Source organism: Solanum stenotomum, chromosome 7 (genome assembly GCF_019186545.1).
Source record: "Solanum stenotomum isolate F172 chromosome 7, ASM1918654v1, whole genome shotgun sequence".
In the NCBI taxonomy this organism is placed as follows: Eukaryota; Viridiplantae; Streptophyta; class Magnoliopsida; order Solanales; family Solanaceae; genus Solanum; species Solanum stenotomum.
In genome coordinates, this window is record NC_064288.1 from 15,240,284 (window position 1) to 15,266,181 (window position 25,898).

The 25,898-nt window shown below is 33.6% G+C and overlaps 1 protein-coding gene across 1 annotated transcript in view; it reads left to right on the plus strand.

The window, feature by feature from the left end:
• The window catches only part of LOC125870580 (peptidyl-prolyl cis-trans isomerase FKBP15-1-like), a 1,082,853-nt gene extending 1,057,714 nt beyond the window's left edge, over nucleotides 1–25,139 (plus strand). The window contains exon 7 of the mRNA XM_049551044.1: nucleotides 25,127–25,139. The gene's annotated coding sequence lies outside the window, so the exon portion shown is untranslated. The remainder of the gene's footprint in view (nucleotides 1–25,126) is intronic.
• The last annotated feature ends 759 nt before the right edge of the window (nucleotides 25,140–25,898 follow it).

Genomic DNA, 25,898 nt, shown 5'->3' on the forward strand with positions numbered 1-25,898 from the left:
ACAAAAGTAATTATGTGTCCCATGACCTATGATATGATAGATAATTGAATTCTCTTTCCAACGCCACCGACTTTGCTAAATTCTGACCTCCGAGTAAAGGGTATGCTCATTTTAGTGAAGCTATGTCGGGCAGACTTGACCTACGACCTCAATCTACGAACTGTAGATTGACCTACGGCCCGTAGGTCCCGTCCGTCGATCACTCCGACAACAGTTAAGTTAGGGGTCTTTTGGTCTTTTTCTATTTCGTTGGATCCCTAAGTTACGTCATTTAGACCCTAAATTATGAGGTTTTAGTCAGTTTAAGCCTAGAAACATAACTAGAACTTACCTAAGTCAAATCATTAATCAAAACATAAAAAATTAGAAGCAAGAGAGGAGAAATAGGTCAAGAACCCTAATTCAAGAACGCAACAACGTTCCATCAATTCCAACCCCAAAATCTAAAGATTTCTCTGTGGAATTCGTCACCAAGTATGTGGGATTTCACTAGTAGGTTCCTTTCACCCATTAGGTCCCTAGTTTTCAGTCAGTTTCTTGATCCCCTTATTATGACTAGACCTAGAGTTTCTTAAATGTTAGAATTATTGGGTTCTTAGCTGTTAGAATGATCCAAATCAGATTAGTATGTTAATATTCAGTTTATTACATGAATTTCAGAACCCTAGCTATGTATTTCTTTACTTCTTGAATTACACATGCTAGGTCAAATATTTCAGTTATTCAGTTATGCATGCCTCAGTTATTAATGCATCAATATCAGTTACTTCTGTTGCATACTCAGTTTCCATGTCCAGTTTGAGTTATCCAGTAACTTACATAAATTCAGTCATAATGTGTTAATCACTTAATCCATTGAGAGTAGCATAATACCGAGTTGGACTAGGGTTCAGCGTACCCAAATAGTCCTAGAACTACTAGCCACGTAGGTTGTAAGTCCCCTCTTTGGGCATCATTTCAGTGATCACGCCAGTATGACTCTATACATCTAGCAGGGTATATTGGGTCCTCTCGATGGGGCGTATACATCAAACTCCACATTTAGCTCATGTGGTTTTATTATCGGTTATTAGTAGCTCCCACAGTTCAGTCAGATTCTATTGCATTGACCATTTATCAGTATATCCAGTATTCAGTTTCAGCATGTTATAAATTGGTCACTGCATTCATTTATCTCAGCATTCAGTATCTATATCATGTTCAGATTATATCATTGCTTATTTGCTTTGTTCAGTTATATGTTATTTCAGTTGTATTCTATCATGCACGCTCAATACCTTTCAAGTACTGACGCATACTCTGTGCTACATCTTCTCGTGATGTAGGTTCAGGCTCTCAGCATCTAGATCACGCTTAGATCGATTCCCGATCTCCAGTTCAGCAGAATTAGTGGTGAGTCCTCTTTTTTTTTAGGACAATAGTCATGAGGTTCTTTTTCAGTATTTTGAGTCCTTTAGTTTCAGTTTTGCTAGACTTAGTTGGGGCCTATCCCAGCATTTCTAGTCAGTTAGAGGCTAGTTTTAGACATAGATAGATTCTGATTAGTATTGAGTTAATATCTTCCTTGTATTAAACTCATCAGTTTTCATATATCTCAGTTATAGTATATGAGTATTTCCCATATTTTCATTTTGTTTATGATTATAGCTTTCGCATAGTTTCTATTATTCAGTTTATATTTAATATGCTCATGATCATGCCAACAGGGTTAGCTTAGGATCACTTATGGTCTTAGGTCCTGTTTCCGCGTCTCGGGGGTAGCTCGGGGGGTGACAAACTTGGTATCAGAGCACTAAGTTTAAGTGTCTTAGGATGTCTGAAAAGTCGCACTAGGTAGAGTCATTTTCCTGGATGTGTAGTGCGCACCACATCTAATGAGAGGGAGGCCACATAGTGTCTTAGGAAAAATCTTTATTTTTTTTTTACTCTTATCGTGCATAAGGTATGATCTAATTCCATTTTAACTCGATTCTACGTTTCAGTGATCATGTCTCCTAGTAGAGCTAACACCAGGAATGTGAATGCCAGGAACGCAAACACGACTCCTCCAGTCCCTGATAAATAAGTGTCGAATGCACATTTTAGGAAAGCTCAGATGTTGGCTCAGAGTGTGGCCAACCAGAACAATCAGCGGGCTCCCATTCCAGTAAATGCCAATGTTAGGTCAGCTGCAGCCAGGGTGCGAGACTTTTTTAGGATGAATCCGCCAGAGTTCTTAGGATCGCAAGTTGGAGAAGATCCCCAAAACTTCATTGACGAGGTCAAGAAGATCTTTGAAGTGATGCAGGAACCTGGGAATGACCGGGTTGAGTTAGCATCTTACCAACTTAAGGATGTGGCTCATATCTGGTATACTCAGTGGAAGGAGAACAAGGGTACATATGCAACTCCTATTACTTGAGATTGTTTCAGTGAAACCTTTCTGGACAGGTTTTTCCCCATAGAGTTGAGAGAAGCAAGAGCCCAGGAATTTATAAATTTAAGGCAGGGTAACATGACGGTCCAAGAGTATGGGCTCAAGTTTAACCAACTCTCCAGGTATGCTCCTCACATGGTTGCTGACTCTAGGGATCAAATGAATAAGTTTCTTTATGGGGTGTCAAACTTAGTGAAAACTGAGCGCATGAATGCTATGTTATTGGGAGACATGAACATCTCTAGGCTCATGACTCATGCTCAACAGGTTGAGGGTGATAAGCTTAGGGAACAGGCTAAGGAAACTAAGAAAGCAAGAATAGGTAACTACGACTATTCCCAATAGAAATCGGGTGGTGGAAATCACTCGCAGTTTCAACAAAAGTCTTCGACTCCAGCCCCTTCATCAGCTAGTGTTCCATCCCACAAGTTTCGTAATGATCAGAAAGGTAGGGCGTCAGGCTCTAAGTTTCAAGGTAGTGTTTCAGGCACTAAAACTTACCCAACTTGCCCGAAATGTAGTAAGAACCATCCGGGCGAGTGCCTTACAGGTAAGGAAAGATGTTTTGTGTGTGGTCAGTCTGGTCATAGATTGAAGGATTGTCCTTCTAGACAGGGTCAAGGAGAAAATAATGGTAGAGCTCAGTCTACAACTTCAGTAACACCAGCAGGTCACCCGACTCAGCAAGGTAACTCATCTGGTACAGGTGGCAGACAACGGCAAAACAGGCTCTATGCTCTTCAGGCTCGTCAAGATCAGGAAGATTCTCCTAATGTAGTCACTGGTACGTTACGAGTCTTTGATCTTGATGTTTATGCATTGTTAGATTCAGGGGCTACTTTGTCGTTTGTAACTCCTTACATAGCAGTCCAATTCAGTGTTAGCCCAGAAACTCTTTCAAAACCCTTCCCAGTCTCTACTCCAGTCTGTGACCCAGTTATAGCTAGACGAGTATACAGAAATTGTCTCGTCACAGTCTCTCAGAAAGTTACCTCAGCAAATCTTGTAGAGTTAGAAATGGTAGACTTTGATGTCATTCTAGGCATGGATTGGTTACATTCCTGTTATGCCTCAGCCGATTGTAGAACTAGGATTGTTTGTTTACAGTTTCTAGACGAACCAATCCTAGAATGGAAGGGTAGTAACTTAGCGTCTATGGGTCGATTCATTTCTTACCTTAAGGCTAGAAAGATGATCTCTAAGGGGTATCTCTATCATCTAGTTTGGGTCAAGGATTCTAACTCTAAAGCCCCAACTCTTGAGTCAGTCTCTGTAGTCAATGAGTTTCCAAAAATGTTTCCAGATGATCTTCTCGGAGTTCCTCCCGTAAGGGAAATCGACTTTGTAATTGATCTTCTTCCAGATACCCAAGCTATCTCTATTCCTCCTTACAGAATGGCTCCAGCTGAGCTTAAGGAATTGAAAGAGCAGTTGAAAGACCTTCTAGATAAGGGCTTCATCAGACCTAGTATTTCACCATGGGGTGCACCAGTATTGTTCGTAAAGAAGAAAGATGGTTCTCTCAGAATGTGCATTGACTATAGGCAGTTGAACAAAGTCACAATCAAGAATAAGTATCCCATCCCCAGGATTGATGACTTGTTCGACCAACATCAGGGTGCTAGTCATTTCTCAAAGATAGACCTCAGATCAAGTTATCATCAGCTTAGAGTCACAGATAGTGACATTCCGAAGACAGCCTTCAGAACTCGGTATGGTCATGACGAATTTGTAGTTATGTCATTTGGACTAACCAATGCTCCTGCAACTTTCATGGATTTGATTAACAGAGTGTTCAAGTAGTACTTGGACTTGTTTGTTATCGTCTTTATTGATGATATCCTCATTTACTCTAGGAATGAGGAAGAACATGCGAGTCATTTAAGAGTTGTTCTGCAAACTCTTAAAGATTGCCAATTATTTGCAAAATTTAGCAAGTGCAAGTTTTGGTTACAATCAGTTGCCTTCCTTGGGGATATTGTGTCTAGTGAAAGAATTCGAGTAGATTCCTAGAAGATAGAAGCAGTGAAACAATGGCCCAGACCTACTTCTACTACAAATATCAGAAGTTTCTTGGGTCTAGCGAGCAATTACAGATGGTTCGTGGAAGGATTTTCATCCATAGCCTCACCATTGACTAGGTTGACTCAGAAGATGGTCAAGTTTCAATGGTCAGATGTTTGTGAGAAAAGCTTCGCAGAATTGAAAACTAGGTTGACTACAGATCTTGTCTTAACTCTACTCGAGGGTTCAGATGGTTATGTGATCTATTTTGATGCATCCAGGGTCAGCCTAGGTTGTGTGTTGATGCAGTGAGGTAAGATTACAACTTATGCTTCTAGACAGCTTAAGGTACATGAGAATAATTATCCGACTCATGACCTCGAGCTTCCATCAGTGGTATTTGCACTCAAGATTTGGAGACACTACTTGTATGGTGTTCATGTAGATGTGTTCACAGACCATAAGAGCCTCCAGTATGTATTCACCCAGAAAGAGTTGAATTTTCGCCAGAGAAGCTTGAGTTTCTCAAAGATTATGATATGAGTGTGCATTACCATCCGGGTAAGGCGAATGTATTAGCAGATGCTCTTAGCAGATTATTCATGGGTAGTGTAGCACATGTTGAGGAAGAAAGAAGAGAGCTAGCAAAGGATGTTCACAGACTTGCTCGCCTAGGAGTTTATTTTATGAGCATATTAGATGATGGTGTAACGGTTCAAAATGGGGCAGAATCTTCTTTGGTAGTGGAAGTTAAGAAAAATCAAGACATCGATCCGATATTACTTGAACTCAAGGGTGCAGTCCACCAAAGAGAATTGAGGTTTTCTCCCAAGGGGGAGATGGTGTGCTTCGCTACCAGGGTTAATTATGTGTTCCTAATGTGGGCGAGTTGAAATAACATATTCTTGCAGAGGCCCATAATTCCGTATATTCTATTTATCCAAGTGTCACTAAGATGTACCGCGATCTGTGGGAAGTCTATTGGTGGAATGGTATGAAAAGAGATATAGCATATTTTATGGTTAAGTGCCCGCCCCAATTGCCAGCAAGTCAAGGTAGAACATCAGAAACCAGGAGGCATGACTCAAGAGATTGATAGTCCTACTTGGAAGTGGGAAGTGATCAACATGGACTTCATCACAGGTTTACCTCGTACTCGCAGACAACATGACTCCATTTGGGTGATTGTTGATAGGGTTACTAAGTCTCTCGCTTTTTGGCGGTCAAGACTACAGATTCGGCGGAGGATTACGTCAAGCTTTACATTAATGAGATTGTGAGGTTGTATGGGGTTCCTTCGTCTATCATCTCAGATAGTGGTCCTCAGTTTACCTCTCATTTCTGAAAGTCATTTCAGAAGGGTCTTGGTACTCAGGTTAACCTTAGCACAACATTTCATCCACAGACAGATGGTCAGGCAGAGCGTACCATTCAGACCTTATAGGATATGTTGAGAGCTTGTGTGATCGACTTCAAGGGTAGTTGGGATGATCACCTTCCTCTTATTGAGTTCGCCTACAACAATAGTTACCATTCCAGCATTCAGATGGCCCCTTATGAGGCATTGTATGGGTGTAGATGTAGATCTCTAGTTGGTTGGTTTGAAGTAGGTGAAGCAGCCTTGATAGGACCAGATTCAGCCCTTGATGCTATGGAGAAAGTGCAACTCATTAGAGATAGACATAAGACTGCCCAGAGTCGCCAGAAGTCTTATGCAGTTGTGAGAAGAAGGGAACAAAAGTTCCAAGTTGATGATTGGATTTTCCTAAAAGTGTCACCTATGAAGGAGGTGTTGAGATTTGGCAAGAAAGGGAAGCTTAGTCCCAGATATGTAGGCCCTTACCGGATCTTGAAAAGGATTGGTAAAGTGGCTTATGAGTTAGAGTTGCCAGCAAATTTAGCAGCAGTGCATCCAGTCTTTCACATTTCACTTTTGAAGAAGTGTGTGGGTGATCTAGCATCCGTAGTGCCATTAAAGACTGTGGCTGTGAAATATAGTCTTTCTTATGAGGATGTACCAGTTGAGATTCTTGATCGTCAAGTTAGAAGGTTGAGAAACAAAGAAGTCATTTCAGTCAAGTTTTAGTGGAGGAGTCGGTCCGTAGACGGAGCTACTTGGGAAGCAGAAGTGGCCATGAAAGCCAAGTGTCCTCACCTATTTCCTTCCGATTCCACTCCAGCTTGACGTAATAGTTCCTCTTCAATTTTTCAGTCATTCATGCGTAAATTTAGTGTTAGAATATGTTCTTTCAATTTGTACTTGCATTTTCAGCGTATTTGCATGTTCTTGGAACTCAGTTCAGTCAGAAATTCAGTTCTCAGTGTTTAGTGGTAGGGATTGCAGCCCTCTCACTCCATTGCAGTTAGTTTAGTCTTCATTCGAGGACGAATGGTCCCAAGGGGGAGATAATGTAACACCCCGTATTCGAAATAGACCAAAAATGCAGATTTTGAGAAGTTGCAGGTGCAACCCACGGTTTCCATCCACGGACCGTAGGTCAGACCACGGCCCGTGCTGGTGGTCCGTGGTTCACCACTGCAACCCCTTCCCAAACCCAGCTCAGAAAATCAGCTAAGTGTCAACCCACAGACAAACCCATGGTCCGTGGTCCGTGTCCATTGATCAAGGCCCTCTTTACCCAACCTTTGATGCAAACGACGGCCAATCAGCACGGACCGTCGTTCGATCCATGGTCCGTATGTGAGGGTCAACAACCAGTTAGAGGAAAATTGTTGATTTGGGTCAACTTCAAATGGTCATAACTCTTAGCACAAAAGTAATTATGTGTCTCATGACCTATAATATGATACATAATTGAATCCTCTTTCCAACGCCACTGAGTTTGCTAAAATCCGACCTCTGATTAAAACATTATGCTCGTTTTACTGAAGCCATGTCGGGCAAACTTGACCTACGACCTCAATCTACGGACCATAGAATGACCTACGACCCGTAGGTCCAGTCCGTCGATCACTCCGACAGTAGTTAAGTCAGGGGTGTTTTGGTCTTTTCCTATTTCGTTGGACCCCTAAGCTACATCATTTAGACCCTAAATTATGAGGTTTTGGTCAGTTTAAGCCTAGAAACATAACTAGAACTTACATAAGTCAAATCATTAATCAAAACATAGAAATTTAGAAGCAAGAGAGGAGAAAAAAGTCAAGAACCCTAGTTCAAGAACGCAGCAAGGTTCCATCAGTTCCAGCCCCGTCTCCATGGGATTTGTCACTAGGTATGTGGGATTTCACTAGTGGGTTCCTTTCACCCATTAGGTCCCTAGTTTTCAGTCAGTTTCTTGATTCCCTTATTATTACTAGACATATGGTTTCTTGAATGTTAGAATTATTGGGTTCTTAGCTGTTAGAATGAACCAAATCAGATTAGTATGTTAATATTTAGTTTATTGCATGAATTTCAGAACCCTAGCTATGTATTTCTTTAGTTCTTGAATTACACATGCTAGGTCAGATATTTCAGTTATTCAGTTATACATGCCTCAATTATTAATGCATCAATATCAGTTAATTGTTGCATACTCAGTTTGCATGTCCAGTTTGAGCTATCCAGTAACTTACAGAAATTCAGTCGTAATGTGTTAATCACTTAATCCATTGGGAGTAGCATAATACTGAGTTGGACTAGGGTTCAGCGTACCCAAATAGTCATAGAACTACTAGCCACGTAGGTTGTAAGTCCCCTCTGTGGGCATCATTTCAGTGATCACGCCAGCATGCCTCTATACCTCTAGCGAGGTATATTGGGTCCTCTCGATGGGGCGTACACATCAGACTCCACATTTAGCTCATGTGGTTTTATTATCGATTATTAGTAGCTCCCACAGTTCAGTCAGATTCTATTGCATTGACCATTTATTAGTATATCCATTATTCAGTTTCAGCATGTTATAAATTGGTCACTGCATTCAGTTATCTCAACATTTAGTATCTATATCATGTTCAGATTATATCATTGCTTATTTGCTTTGTTAAGTTATATGGTATTTCAGTTGTATTCTATATTGCATGCTTAGTACCTTTCAAGTACTGACGCATACTCTGCGCTACATCTTCTCGTGATGTAGGGTTCAGGTTCTCAGCATCCAGATCACGCTTAGATCGATTCCTGATCTCCAGTGCAGCAGAATCAGTGGTGAGTCCTCGTTCTCCGAGGACAATAGTCATGAGGTTCTTTTCAGTATTTTTAGTCCTTTAGTTTCAGTTATGCTAGACTTAGCTAGGGCCTGTCCCATCATTTCTATTCAGTTAGAGGCTATTTTCAGACATAGATAGATTCAGCTTAGTGTTGAGTTAATATCTTCCGTGTATTAAACTCATCAATTTTCATATATCTCAGTTATAGTATATGGGTATTCCCCATCTTTTCAATTTGTTTATAATTATAGTTTCCGCACAGTTTATATTATACAGTTTATATTTAGTTTGCTCATGATCATGTCAGCAGGGTTAGTTTGGGATCACTTGTGGTCCTAGGTCCCGTGTCTGCGTCTCGGGGATAGCTCGGGGCATGCCACACACATTTATTGATTCAAATTCCATTGAAAAGATTAATATCGAATAATTGGATACATAATTCAGATACATAAACAAGTTTCAAATATATATCGGCTATATGCTACATTTAACTGGTACATAATTAATACATCTAAGTCACTAAGTATGTATCAGATACACGTATATAGTAGATACACGTAATGAAATGCATCTAATGAAATGAAATGCATGAATTAGATACATACTTTAAATACATTAGTAAAAGGCACATATCCTGGTCAAGATAATTAATGATTTGATTTATATAAGATTTTCAAAACAAGGTCCGTATTTTGTTCCAAAACAACAATATACTTTTATTAGATTATTCAACAAAGTAACAACCAACTAGAGTGCGAGAAACACGTTCTCTAAACATGAAAATTGAAAATAAAAGATCTCGAAATTCAAAGAAATAAATTCAAATTTCTGAAAATAAAAGTTTTTCACTTTTTTTGTTGCTAAAAAATAAATGGAAGAAATTAAAATATTTTTGAATTTTTTAGAAGTTGTTAGACTAGATATATTCAAAATCTGTTAATGAAGTGATTTCCTCCCTAAATCAAGCATTTTAGTTAGAATACTTAATTAAACATGTATCCTGCTTTGTCAATTCCTCGGATACATATATCTGTTGAATTAAGATACATGTATCCAATCAACGAAATGTGATAGAGGAAGTAACATTCAAAACTATCCTGAATACTTATAATTAAAATCTAAACTACATAAATTGTTGTTTACCCAACCCAATGTAAAATAAATATATGATCAAACAAATTAATGAAGTGAGTGTATGTTATTGACTTTTCTTTGTGGATTAGTAATGTGAAAAACAGAATCCGAGCATTACGGAGTAACAAGATTGGGTATTCCAAATCCTGCGGAAAGTAGATGACATTCAGATTTACAAGTTGCACACAAAGCAAAGCATTAGCACATGGGTACTTGTTGACAATAATGTGAAATCTCTTTTACTCTTTCTAATTTACTTTTTCCTTTTTTCTCAATATCATATCTCACTACGTTTACTAGTAGTACTTCTCAAAACAACAATAACTAGAAGCAAGCGCAAATCATTGCTCAATTACACTCCTTTGTAGTACCTAGGAGCTAGGGATATGCACGGTTTGGATAAAAAATTATTCAAATCGAAAAATTGAATTAAATCGACAAAATAAATTGATTTTATTTAGATTTTGTTTGGTTTTAGATTTTAAAAAATCAGTATTGTTTGGTTTGGTTACGATTTTGTTCATAAAAATTGAAGAAATAATCGAAATGAACCGATAAATTATATACATATATTTTATTATTATACATACATAGTAATATATTATTTTTATAAACAATTTTTACAATCTTATAAATGTCAGTCATTCTAATCATTTTTCATTTTGAATGGATTGGTTTGATTTTGCTAATTTTAAAATCGATTAAGTTAGTTTTATTTTGGTTTTTTATTAATAACCGATCTCAATCGACCCGTGAACACCCCTAGTAGTACCATATACTCCTTCCGTTCCTATTTACGTCCTTACTAAAAATAAATGTTCCTTAATACTTGTCATTTCATAAAATCAATGCATAAATAACAATATTCCTTCTAGTTTACCTTTAGAGTTATTAGTCTTGAAAATATGAATTTGACCAACATAGAAAAACTAAATAAATAATTCATGTCCTAACTTTTTCAGGTTCTATAAGTTTCTGACATAATAAAAAGACTCATAGTTTATATAACGAATTAACGTCACTAAATATTAATTTATTATACAATAAGACTTTTCTATAATAGCCAATTTTATTATATTTGTCAAAAAATATTTTTAAGATGTCCCTCATCGATAGAGGGATGAGAATTTGGTTTCCTTATATAGATTTGGACAAACTTTTTCTAATGAGCTAGTTTTTGAAATTGAGTTAAGTTCAGATGTCATATCAATATAATAAATGATATTACAGAGAAGTTTGAATATGTATTCCATCTATAACTAGCTTCTCGTTATTTTCTTTTTCTTTGAAAAGTAAAGATTGACCCCGTTTTCGTGCTAATTTATGAATGTTAGGTTATTGTGGTTTTGCAACTGACGCATACATACATATTCAAAATTTGAGAGTAGCAGTCTATAGTCAATGCTTTACTTATCACTCTATCATTAACTAAGTAACTCTTTCTTTTTAACAACTACGCTAGCTGTCCACATTCAATGTTCCATCCACCTTTGACTTTCTCACTCACCAGAATGTTTAGTATTGTTTCCACTCAATTCTTCTTTCATTTTCATGAATAAAATAGCAATATTTAACTACAAAATTAGATCTACTGTATCAAAGACTGCGTATAGTAGTTAATAGAAAAGTTATATATGGGATTTTTTTTCTCTGTCATCTAAAAATATTTCAAAAATCCCCACTCGGATACATCACTCTCCTCTCGTTGATACATCCCTATCTCCCTCTCGGATACAATCATCTCCTCTCGTTGATACATCCCTATCTCCCTCTCGGATACAATCATCTCCTCTCTGATACATCCCTCACATATGTATTAGGATGTCTACTGATGTATACGAAAGTCCAGTGATGTATCCGGATGTCTTCTCTCCTCTCTGATACATCCTTCCCCTCTCGGATACATCACTTACCTATATATCCGGATGTCCAGTGATGTATTCAAAATTCATAAATTTTAAGAAATTTTTGTAATTTGAATATAATAACTTTAACACTATGAAATTTATGTAAATTATAATTTAAATTTTTTGTTTGAATTTTGTGGGCCCAATTTGCTTTATAATGTCGGCTGAGAGGCGTCATTTAATATTTGTATATACTCCAAAATATAATACTAGTAGTGTAGTACTAGTAATTAACTACTCACTCCATTTCTATTTATATGTCACAATTTTAGATTTCACATCTCTTAAGAAATTATTTAAGTTTACTATTGTACCCTTATTTAGTATTTTCTTAAAGTCGAGTTTTCAATAAATGAACATAAATTAATTTATTTTGATTAATAAATTGACAATGAACATGAATTAATCATTTACTGTAGTATTTAATGTTGGTCAAATTCATACTTTCAAAGCTAATAACTCTCAAGGGGAAAATATGAAGAATAATGTTATTTATGCATTGATTTTATGAAATAACAAATATTAAGGATCATCTATTTTTAATAAGACCGACATATAAAAAGGAGCAGATGGAGTACTACTTTTACTATATTTCCAAAGAAATTAGCAGAACTTATTAGAAACAGTTATCCCATACAACTATTTATTACTCCCTCCGTCCACTTTTAATTATCATGTTACGCTTTTTGAAAATTAATTTGACTAATTTTCAAATTTAAATTAGATTACATTAATTCGATATTTTATAAAAAAAAATAGATATTCAAAAACTATACGAAAAATACTATAAATTACAATTTTTTACATATCAATATGATGAAAAATAACATCATAAAATATTAGTCAAATTTCTTATAATTTGACTCTAAAAAAGGAAACCATGACAATTAAAGTGGACAGATGTAGTAGTATTTAATACTTCCTCTCTCCCAATTTAAGTGACACATTTTATTTTTCGAGAGTCAAACAATTTAAATTTGATTGAGAGTTTGCTCATGGAATCTTTAATTTTTTAAAAAATTAAATTTATATAGTTGTAAACTACATAAAAAGTGACAATTCAAAATATTTAAAAGATATATGAAAATTTTACGGTCAAAGATAAACTTGTTTGAATCTCAAAATCTGAAATGTGTCACATAAATTAGATAGAGAGAATATTATTTTTATTTAAATTTATTGATTTTATTTTATTTTTATATTTAAAGATTATATGTAAAGTTACTGAAAGAAAGAGTACTATAAATCACAACAATAATTAACAACTTGACATATTTAAAAACTCTATAAAAATTAAGTTGACTTTGTATTTCATTTGTGCCGTATAAATTAGGATCAAAGAATAATATATGTATATATATTATTTAAAATAACGTAAAAATATTAATAAGTACAATAATTAAATTTAAAATATTTTATAAATTGGCTAACTCTCCAAATTTAATGACTATCACATATTAAAAAATAAAAAATAATATATATTGCACAAGCCTCTATATCCGTTTGGCCATGCGATATGGTATCATGATATGGAATCATGCTATGATATCATAATATGAAATTATGAGATGAAATTGAAGTTTTGTTTGGATATGCGATATGAAATTTTTGTATTGTATATTTTCTCATAAACATAAGAATCTCATAAGTTGTAAAACTATTAAAATAGCCCCAATTATTTATTCAATCTTACCAAATAAACAAAAATTTATAAAATCGCATAATAAATTATTACAAAGATATTTGTTCTCCACTTAAGTAACTATCTCATCTAACTTTAATTCATCAAACTTTAATTCAATAAAAAAAATAAACATAAATTGTAGTGTGCTAGTCTTTAATATTACTCAACAATCGATTGGTGTGAGTTAAAGTGACTATATGTTGGTGAGAATAATAAATTTTATTTACATATAAAATAAATGGTTAGTAGATATAAATGTGTGGATTTTTTAACAAAATATAAACTTGTGGATAAATCTTTGTATTAAAAATATCTCAAATCATGATATGAATTCCAATATCATGGTTTTTGGAGAATATGAAATCACATCTCATGATATGGAATCATGAGATGGAATCAATGTAAAATCACATGTCCAAATGTTGATTCAATTTCACGATTTCATAACGTGATATGGTATGCATGGCCAAACGCCTACTCAGTGTATAAAATATACTCCTTATTTCCAACAATACTTGTTCACTATTGACTTTACACACTTCTTAAGAAATTATAAATAGAAAAGTAATTTTACTGTATCACCATTTGAATGTACTCCCTTGGCCACAATTACTTGTCCAATTTTCCCTTTTTACTTGTTCATTTTGACAAAACAAGAAAGGACAATTTTGTTTACCTATTATACCATCAATTAATTACTTTGAAAAACTTGCAAATCTTAAATTTTTAATTCATCTTCTTCATAATTAATATGGGTCAAATAGTAAATTCACTATGTCAATCATTGTTTTCTTAATATGTGTGTCGATTTAAAAGTTGATAAATAATTAGGGAAGAGAGTAATAAAGACAATGTCTAGAAAAATATAATAGAAAAATAATTATAATTAATGATAAGGATAAATGAGGAACTAAGTGTAAAATTAACCACTGATTTCATAAAATGGACAAGTATTGTTAAACATTCCAAAATAATATACGGAAAAGGGTCATATTTACCCCTGTACTTTTAGAAAAGGGTTATATTTGCCCTTCGTCATACTTTCTCAATATATTTACCCCTTCCATCCAACTTTAGGTACATATTTGCCCTTGAACCGTTAAGTCTCATGTCTTCAATTTTAATGTCATATGTGACGCTTATGTGGCACGCCTACATGGATATATATATTCTTTTCCATTAAAAAATTCTCCTAATTTAATTATCATACCCATTCAATTTAACCCATAAACTCAATTCCTAATACTTATTTAGTTGTGCCTGTTGCGAATTCGATATCCATAAGCAATGTGTCCTGCCCAAATTGTTGTCCTTCCCCATCACCATCATCATGAACTTGAGGAAGAGGAAAACAGAGGGGTAACAAATCAAGTAATAAACTAAAGCATTTTTGACACTCTCATGTGTTGGAACTCTTGAAGACTGAAGTACAGGAAACAAATGAAATAATCTGTTCAGATTAGATCTGTGGCACTTCTTGTAAATGCACAAAATCCAATTGTGAATTCACCCTTCACAAATCATGCTTTGATTTACCAAGAAAAATACAACACAATTCTCATCCTAATCAACCTCTCACTTTGTACCCTACTTTACCCGAACGAGACTCGATCACTAGATGAAGAAGCAATCTTAACTCTCGATAATGATTTTTTCGTGGATCAAGAATCCCCAGCTCTCTGTCTCTCTATCTCTCTCAGTTAAAGAAACATAATGAATTAAATATTAGGAGTTGGGTTACATGGGTTAAATGGGTGGGTATAAAATTAGGTTGGGTATACTAATTAAATTAGGAGAAAATTTTTAATGAAAAAAAATATATATCCATGTAGGCGTGCCACATAAGCGCCACATCTGCTATTAAAAGTGAGGACATGAAACTTAACGGTTCAAGGGCAAATATGTACCTAAAGTTGGATGGGAGGGGTAAATATATCAAAAAAGTATGACAAATGGCAAATATAACCCTTTCCTAAGAGTGGAGGGGCAAATATGACCCTTTTCCGAATAATATACAAGACAACTATTGTTGATAAGAGGGAGTAACTAATACAAACTTTTAACCACTCAAGGCACATGACAATACAAACTTTTAACCACTCAAGTCACATGACAGCTTTAAATCTTTCCCTTTCATTAAATCGTAGATGTAAATTTTTTTTTGTATCTTTTTATCTCTTTATCTTTTTTTTGAAGTTAATTATATTAAATATAAACCCTTGTAATATGAATCAATTTCAAACTTTTTGTATTTTAAAATTAAATATTTATACTCTATATATTATGAAAATTCGATGCTTACACACTCTGAGTGATTATGCTAATGATTAAATATCAAGTACATAAATGGATACTAAATGGTTATTGCGGTCATTTCGTAACTAAGTATATTAAAGTAGTAAATAATTTTATTTTTTTATGAAATTTAAATAAGAAAATACATATATATCCATGTTTTTAATAAAAATAAAGATATTTTTTCTATAATATATGTCTTTTGAAATTCTTAAATAAGAAACAAACACAAATTACTTAATAAGATGACTAAAATTTTACATATTCAAAATAAGAGAGAATAGTTTCGTAGTTGGAAAATCTTAAATATAATGATGTCATTCCTATTTTTTAAAAGATATTTAATCCTCTTATATGATAAAAATCCTTCATAAATGGAACTTCATCTATAATTTTTTTTTTCAAGTATTACTATGTGGATAGTACTATTACTTCTTAAATGATTAATTGATTAATCATGCAATGTGTTCTTCTTTCAATAAAAAGAACAAAGAAAATTATGTATCTTAAACAGGAAACATAATTGATAATGAGATATTTTAAACCTTCAATAACACACTAAAGTTTGTATATTATTATTGCTCTAAATAAAAATTAATAATACATGGTTAGGCAATTGATAAAATTATTTCACGATTTTTTTAATCATAAACACAAGATTCAACCACTTCAATATTAGTAAAAATTAATTAAGAGAACTTTGTGGGTATTTTCCTGGATTATAATTTGATACCTAGGTAAATTCATATGAATAATACTCATTTAAAATCGCAACAATAAATTCGGCAAGTAATTTCCTTGGTAATATATTCCCAGGTAAATTTCCATGAAACATTTCCCATCTAAAATCGCAGCTATAATATCCCTAGCCAAACATCAGTTGAGAAGTTGATTGAAATCCATTCTATCTAAATTTACAAGGCCCAAACCAGGGGTGTTCACGGGTTGGTTTGGATCGGTTATTGGTCCAAACCAAAACCAAACCAACTTAATCGGTTTTAAAATTATCAAAACCAAACCAAACCAAATATAATATACATTTATCGATTTGGTGATTATCAGTTTCGGTTTGGTTTGGTTTGGTTATTCGGTTATTAACCATACACAAAAATAAAAGAAACAATTCATTTAAAATGTGAAAAAAGTGACAACAATCCATTCAAAACGAAAAATAGTTAGAATGACTTAAATTACCGAACTTTCGATCTCTAAATTTACTATCAATAAAGCTTTAAAATTCACTATATTGGCCTAGAAGGAAGAGACAATAACATTTTCAGTCCCACAAAGAATTGTCATAGACACTCATATACATGAAATCAATAAGATAAATGTTTCATCTTGGGCATTTTTGCTTTCAATAAGTAAATTATAAAGAAATTTTAATGAAAATATGTATTAGATCTTTAAACTTGTTTATAAAAACAATATATTACGTATGTATATTAATAAAATATATATATATATATATATATATATATATAATTCATCGGTTCGGTTTGGTTATTTCTTCGGTTTTTTTCGAATAAAATCATAACCAAACCAAATACTATCGATTTTCAAAAATCTAAAACCAAACCAAACCCAAATAAAATCGATTTTATTTTATCGGTTTGGTTTGGTTTTTCGGTTTGGATCAGTTTTTATCCAAATCGTGAACACTCCTAGCCCAAACCATCTCCAATCCCACTCTATTTTACTCTTCATTCTCTATATTTGGAGAGTAAAATAGAGAATGAGCTCTCCAACCAGGCAACCACCCTCCATTTCACTCTTTATTCTCCATATATAGAGAGTTGAATAGTACTTCTCCAAATTTGGAGAAAAACTATTCACACTCTCTATTTCACTTTTTCATTATTTTATTATTATTTCTATTGTTTTGTAATTGACATATTATTTTTCATAAAAGGCTATGAATTAAATCTCTAAAATTGGTAATCCGTTTTAAATGTAATATAATAATTTTAAAAATATATATTATTTAATATTTACTACTTTCATTTCAAATTGATAATATTTCAATTTTTTAATTCTTTTTTGTCAATTTAATATAATTTGATTTTATTATTAGTTTTCACTATAAAGAATGCACAATTTTAAATGGTCTACAATTGTTCAAACTATTCGTAATTCTCAAAAGAAGAAATATTATGAGATGAAACAAGAATCGAGCCGAAAAGATGTTGAACGTACATTCGGAGGTTTGCAATTATTGTAGGACAATCACGTTTTTGGAGAAAGGAAGTGTTGCATGATGTAATGACTACATGTATTATATTGCACAACATGATAATCTAGGATGGACGTAATCTTAATGCATCAATTCAAGATGTCGGAGAGGCTCCAATTGCAACGACAAAAATGGTGGTAGATGAAAATCTTCGATTTGAACAATTTTTAGTTAGACATAAAAAAATTACGGACAAAAATGCTCATTTTGAACTCCATAACGTGTTAATAGAGGATTTATATGAGCAACGTAATAATCTTGATAGTTGGGTATTTATGTAATGCTTATATAATTATTTTTCATTAATGATTTCACTTTTATTTGAATTGTTCATTAATTTGTATATTATATAATATTTGCTTCCAATTTATGTTATTTAGAAATTTAGAATAAAATATAATTTTATATTAAAAAAAAGTGAAAAAACAAAATTTTATATCACATGAAAATTATATAAAAGTGATTATTTCGAGAAAAAAGAAAGAAGAGGTTTATATTTATGAAATAAGAAAATAAGAATGAAATAGAAATAATAATATAATATTGAGGAGAGAGAAAAATATTCTTTTTTAGGAGAGTAAAATAGAGAATTAAGTTAGAGTTGATTGTCTGAAAAAATAGAAAACTCTATATTTGGAGAGTGAAATAGAGAACAGGGTTGAAGATGCCTTTAACGAGTTTAGAAAGGTTAATATAGGAGTTGAAGAATGGTTAACATCAGTTGAGAGGTTGATTGAAACAAGTTTGTCAGCATGTTGATTTGCTTCTCTGAGACAATGATCAATCGTATATACATGATACTTCTTGGAAATACATCGAGAGTACATGATCCATGGGGGACTCGCGAAGTCCATATATCGACATGGACGATATCCACGTGTTTATGCGGACGATCTCAACACACTATCATAAAATGAAATAATTCCCAACACAAATGATCTCCACATGCCCAACTTATAATCATAACATCTCACAATCCCCAGCACGAACGATCTCCATGTGCCCAACTTATACTCAATCTCATGTCAATGCATGTGCATAATATGCTTTCAATAAAAGGGGATGATAATGCATCTCAATCAATCAAATATCGGTATGATATATAATCACCTCAACTATCACAAATATACGGATTCAATAAAAAACACAATCAGACAAAAGAAATCAAGTCAATAATACATTAGCTAATGCCCATATGCTTTGGCATTCTCGGATTACAATCCGTCATTCTATAGTAATAAAATTTTCCTTTATAACAACGATACTCATATCAATGTCTGTCACACAATTGGTATGAGACCCCCATCTTTCGCCCTTACCCATTGTCTAATCTATTTTTTTTTATCTTTAATTAGAAAAATGTTCTTTAACGAAGTGTAAAAGTCTAAACATACCTGAAATGTCAGACATATGCCACAAATTCTCAAGATTTTGCCTTTCCCTTTTGTAAAGCTTCAAGACGTTCACCATCTATCACATATGCATTATTCATAAGTAAACGAGTTCATAGACACCTATATTACTATACCTCCATCCCAAACCCCAAAAAGTGAATCTAGGCTCATAAGGATAAATTGAAATTTTAGTACAACTATATCACCCATAAATCGTATAGCACAAATCTCTAATTAAGTTTCTAATTTTGATGCCAATTAATACGTCAAGTCGCATATTTCTAAATCTCAAGCTTAGGGTTAAGTCTCAATTCCTCAAAATATCATAAATTTAATTATATTTATATAATACAATACACTTAATATTTAATTACATATCTCAATATATCAAAACTTAAATCGTGACAACAAAATAATAATATTTAAATTTGAAGCCACTGGTTACGAAACCAGTGGCGACAACCATGAACCAAACTACCAGCGATCCTTACCCCTTTAAATTTGAACGAAACTGCAAGCAATCTTACCCTTTAAACTCTAAACCCATTTATATGATAATTTACCACTAAAAGAATACACACAATTTCAAGGACCCACGTAAACATTCACCATAGTCGGATCCTGCTCCCCTCTATTACTTCTTCCCTCCATTTCGTCAAGTGCGCGTCTAGATTAGAGACTTGTGTCATATTTAAAGTTTGAAGGTCAAGATTATATTATATTAACAAATATCATAACCATAGTTAAGTCCACTAATTTTAGAAAACTACTCTCCAAATTTGGTAAGAATTACAATATATTCCATACAAAATTTGATATTTATTAATATCTTTAATTTCATCTTATATTTTTAATTTACAATTTAATAATTAAATACAAAAACATAATATGAAATTAATGATTATAACTCAAAAGTCACTCAACTATTGATATTTTACTTAGAAAGTCACTCAACTATTGATATTTCACTTAAAAAGTCACCTAATCAATTTAACTATTTTTTTTCATTAAATTTTGTTGAAATCTAATTTTATTTTAAACTAATTTTATAAGAAATAAGAAGATATCTATTTTATTTATCTTACTAATCCACTCCAATTATTTAATTATATTGTTATTTTGAAAAACATACTGTAGCAATAGACAAAAAAATCATTTTCCGTTCTAGCAATTGTTTAGTAGAATTAAATAAGCTGAAAAATGATCCAAAAAAAAGGAGAACATTGAAATTGATTAGAAGTAATCAAAGAATGCAGAATAACAATCTTTTATCATTTAAAAATAATTGGTTTAAAACAAAAAATTTACAATTTAATATTTAAATACAAAAATATGATATGAAATTAATGATATTAATAAATATCAAATTTTGTATAGAATATATTGTAATCCTTACCAAATTTGGAGAGTAGTTTTCTAAAATTAGTTGACTTAACTATGGTTATGATATTTGTTCATATGATATAATCTTGACCTTTAAACTTTAAATATGACAGATGTCTCTAATCTAGACGTGCACTTGACGAAATGGAGGGGAGCCGGATATTGACTTAACTATGATTATGATATTTGTTCATATGATATAATCTTGACCTTTAAGCTTTAAATATGACAAATGTCTCTAATCTAGACGTCCACTTGACGAAATGGAAGGAAGGGGTAATAGATGGGAGCCGGATCCACCATATTCACTTTAATAATAATAATAATAATAATAATAATAATAATAATAATAATAATAATAATATTCATAATAATATTCATGCTTCTTAATAACTAATATAATATACGAATAGTAAAGAAGAATTAGTTAGGTTTTTACCCGAAATAATTAGTAATCTCCAAGTCCTCGCGGAAACAGTGAAAATTTCCTTCATCGACCGCAATATTTTTTCTTCTTTAATTATGACTCAAAAATAATTAAACCCCCAATTAACTTTTTTAATACATGAGCCAAGAAGTATACAATATTAAAATAAATTTAGATTTGGCCCATTAGTTATCAAATAAATTAATTATTTAAAAGTTATACATCAATTAAATAATCGTAGTTAATCGAATAGTCTAAAATTTCTATCTAAAATTTGCGAGAAGAGTTAAAACACTACTAGAACTCAAAACGATTTAACGGATCGTTACATCATCTACCACTAAAAAAACGTTCGTTCTCGAACGATAAAAATAATAGAATGTTCTTGAACGCTTACAAACCACTAGGATATCTCTTAGGCGTGTATGACTCAGTCTGCCAATTCATTAGTTTCTTCAATTGAGTAATATTTTCACTAAACCTTTACTAAAGCAATTTCTTTCAACCTCGACTTTCGAAGCTGCCTATCCAAGATGGTTACCCGCTCCTTTTGAAAAGTCAAATTCTTATCAAGTGACATTGAATCTCATTGACTCACACGAGCACCATCCTAATGATACTACTTTAACATTGAATATGAAATATATGATGAACATATGACAAACCAAGAGGAAAATCCAACTTGTAAGTCACCTAACCAATACAATATATACACAATCTTGAAAAAGGACAATTATACCTCGGACTCAACTTACGCTTCTTTCAAAATCTTACCACACCCTTCATGTCACGATCCAGGGGTACACCCTAGATGTAACATGGCGTACTAGACCCCGAAAGGCCTAACACAAACAACTTAACATATCATAACATAAAGTAAATAGAAATGATGCAGAAATTTTAAAACTTTTCTTTACAATCGAAGTCTTTATAAAAGCAAGCGGAAGTCTATAACACTTTGTCTAAAACAATCTAAAACCACTTTGAATAAACTTGAGACGCAGCCCATACAAAAGTCTAAAACATGAAAATAAAAGACATAAAGAAAGGTGATCAATCCTCGATGCTATGAGGACTCACCAAATCTTCAGCTCCTTTGCACTTCTAGAAATATATCCTCAAGAATGGAACTCAATAATCGCCGAACCCTACATTTGATAAGAATGTAGGCAAGAGTATGCGTTAGTACGAAATGTACTAAATATGTTAGCTAGCATAATCATCATAAGAGCATAACATAAACGTTAGCCAACATAAGACATAAGTCATAAGCATAAGAGACAATAACACAATCATAAGCATAATCTCCCACATAGGCATAATATAAGCATAAGTCAACATAAGGCATAATCCAATGACATAGGAAATACCACATATTCATAAGCATAGTCCATACTCAAATCCTCTTAACATAGGAGAAACTTCATAAGTAACCTTCAAGTTATACTTGTGCAATGCATAGATGAGACCCCATAATCCCATCTAAGCTAAGTACCCCTTTTAGGCCATCAAACCTCTTTATTATATTTGATCTTATCTCTAGCTTACTTCTCATAGACAAGGGAATCTCTCACCTTTAGTCAATCATATCATGGAAGACAACTATAGCAACAATCCATCTAAACATACACCATACAAAATAAACACTTCTTAGGTAGCCTTAAGTCATCATGCATATTGATCATCTCTTTGATCTCATGTTTAGTTCATCATAAAGGACAAGGAAACATCCACCTTTAGTCACACATGCATTGGAAGGGCCTTTCAAGCTACAATCCAAACTAAGCACACATCATAAGCATAAGTCATAAACATAGGTCATCATATCATAAAAGGAACATATCATAACTACCCTCAAAACATACTTGTGCCATGAATGAATAAGATCCCACAATCCCATCCATGCTAAGTAATGCTTCTTGGGTAACCATGATTTATAATTCATAATCATATTCTTGTTTTGGGAATTAGCCTTAACCGACATAGACCATGTGAGCTTAACATGGAATCCAATGTCTACCCCACACCGAAAATGGATTGTTCTACTTGCCTAAGGTAGAACCATACTCTGCTTAGGTGGATCCAATAGCTAAGTAACCTATGAGGGCTCATAGTTTATGGGATAAGGAGATTGCTACTAGAAACTCGGACTCAACTATGGTAGAAGGTTTCCATCTCATGAGATACATACTTTGGAAACCCGGACTCAACTAAGGTAGAAGGAGCCCATTTGGAAAGCCGGACTAAACTAGAGTAAAAGCTTTCATTGGGAAGCCGGACTCAACTAACGTAAAAGCTTCCATCTCATATTCATATCCATTCGGTGCTAAGCATAATTCCCATTTGAGTTCATAATAAGTCTTGACTTAAGTTTATATTTATGGAAGAATGTCTTGACACTCAATCCAACATAACTCATACTATAGCTCATTAGATCATACGTGAGAATAACCTTTCACTGTCCATGTCTACATATAGATTCATTAGGTGAGACTAGTCTTCCAACCTTAGAATCATTATATTGTGAGGAAACTACTCACATCATATCATATTCATGCATAAGTGTGTATATGAGAATAACCTTTCAACAACACAACAATTAGATCATGAACATATTCACTTTACTCTCAAAGTGTTTCTAAAACATGTACTAAACTTCATAAAACATGCATAATATCATATCTTTCACTTTCAAGGTCAAAGCTAATATCAAATGAACATATATAGAATGACTACATTAGACATGGATATAATCATAATTCAAGTAGTTCAATTACTACAAGCATAATCTTATACTTCACCTCTTTAAGGTTCAACACTTACTTTCAATCAACACACTTAGGGTTCAAGCACTAGACATGGAAATCATCCTAACTCATGTGATTCTATCACTTCATACATTCAACATTCATGAGGTAGATTAGGTGGGTAAAGTCCTTCCACAACAACAACTCTATCTAGCAGTCTACCATTTTCATATAAGCTTCACTCTTAAAGCCCTAACATACATAATTCATCATGTTGGATTTACTCTCAAAGCCTTAGTTATCAACATTCATAACTACAAGCCTTACTCTCAAAGCTTTACCTCTTACAATCATCATACATGTCTAGGTCACAAACTTCATTCTTAAGCCATTCTAACCATATTTCATCATAAAGACTTAATCTCAATCATTACTAGTCATGATCCATCATAATTAATTTAATCTAGTTCAATTCATATTTACATACTTCTATTCTTGAAGAATTACTATGCATGTCATCAATTCTAGAGGATCACCTATGAATCCTCAATTTCACTTCACAAGGCATAAACCCACATTCTTCAATTTCATCAATTAGAATAGGGTTAACCAGGGAAAACACATAATATCATCAATATATCATGATTCAATACTAAATAAATCATAAACAAGTACTATCCACTCAATTGGAATCATACTCAACTTAACCCACAATTTTGGAAGGAACCCTAACTTGAATTGGGGATTTCATCTTCACAATTGGGGGAATTCTAGGGGATCACTCCATGGATGGAAGAATCCATGGATGAATAAGCTAACATACCTTGATAATAAATCCCTCACAAAAGCTTGCAACAATGGAGGAATTTGACCTAACTTTCTTCTCTTCTTCTTTTTCACTTTATAGGGAGATAATTTCTTAGAAAGGAATTGGGTCTCTTTGGTGAATTAAAAATAATGATTTGGAATCACTTAATTAAGGGTCTAATAGATTTATATAGGTGGTCTAATTACTAATAACGTGACACCACTTAGCCCCTAACTAATCATGGACCCTTCCCTTAATCCCCCAACTTGACCCATTTAAGGACCAAGACAGCCTCACCCACAGACCGTGGGTGGGTCCACGGGGCATACTAGTGCTCCGTAGGTGGTGGCCTGAAGGTCCTAAGTTGGGGTCTTGACCCACAACCCTTCCCACAGGGTGTGGGTCCACCTACTGGGCATGAGTCCCATCCGTAGGTGGCCTATTTTTGGGCAGTTTCTAGGGGATGTTTTGGGTCCCCCTCAAGGACCCTTGGTTGGTCCTTGGGGGGTGTTACCTTGACGCCCTAGCCTTAAAACCTTCATTCTAAGTATGGGAAGTCATATTTCAGACTCTAACCCTCACATCAAACTCTAGAACCCTCACACAAGGCTCTAGTTTTGCCTACGAGTTTTCGGGTGTTACACTTCATGGGTGAATCCTCTTGTAGAACCTGCTCTCTAACCATGAAATTCAAATCACTAATCTTACAATCCACATAACTCATTTTCCTACTCTGATCCATGAGAAACCTATTCTGAATCAACTTGACCCTATCCAAGGACTCTCTCGATAGATTTATACCCCACAGCCTAACATCAAATGCATCAAACTAACCAATCAATATCAATATTTTCTACCATACAATGCCTCGAATGGTGGCATATCAATGCTCAAATGATAACTCTTATTGTATGAAAACTCCGGTAAGGACAAAAAATAGTACTAAAATCCACTTGAGTATCCAACTTCTTCAGCATAGACCGCTAGAAATGAAATGCAGATCGTGTGTCACGATCTGAAATGATAGAAATAAAAACCTCATGCAAGTAAACTATCTCCCGATTGAAGATCCTAACTAACTTCTCCAAATTATAAGTAGTTTGAACTGGTATGAAATGTGAGGACTTGTTTAATCGCTCCAAGATGACCCATATATCATCAAACTTACCCAAAGTATGTGGCAAACCTACCACAAAGTCCATAGCAATACACTCTCACTTTCACTCAAGTATGGACATACCTTGAGTCACACCTCCAAGGTTTTGGTGTTTATACTTCATTTGGCGTTAATTTAAACCTCAAGATACAAAATAT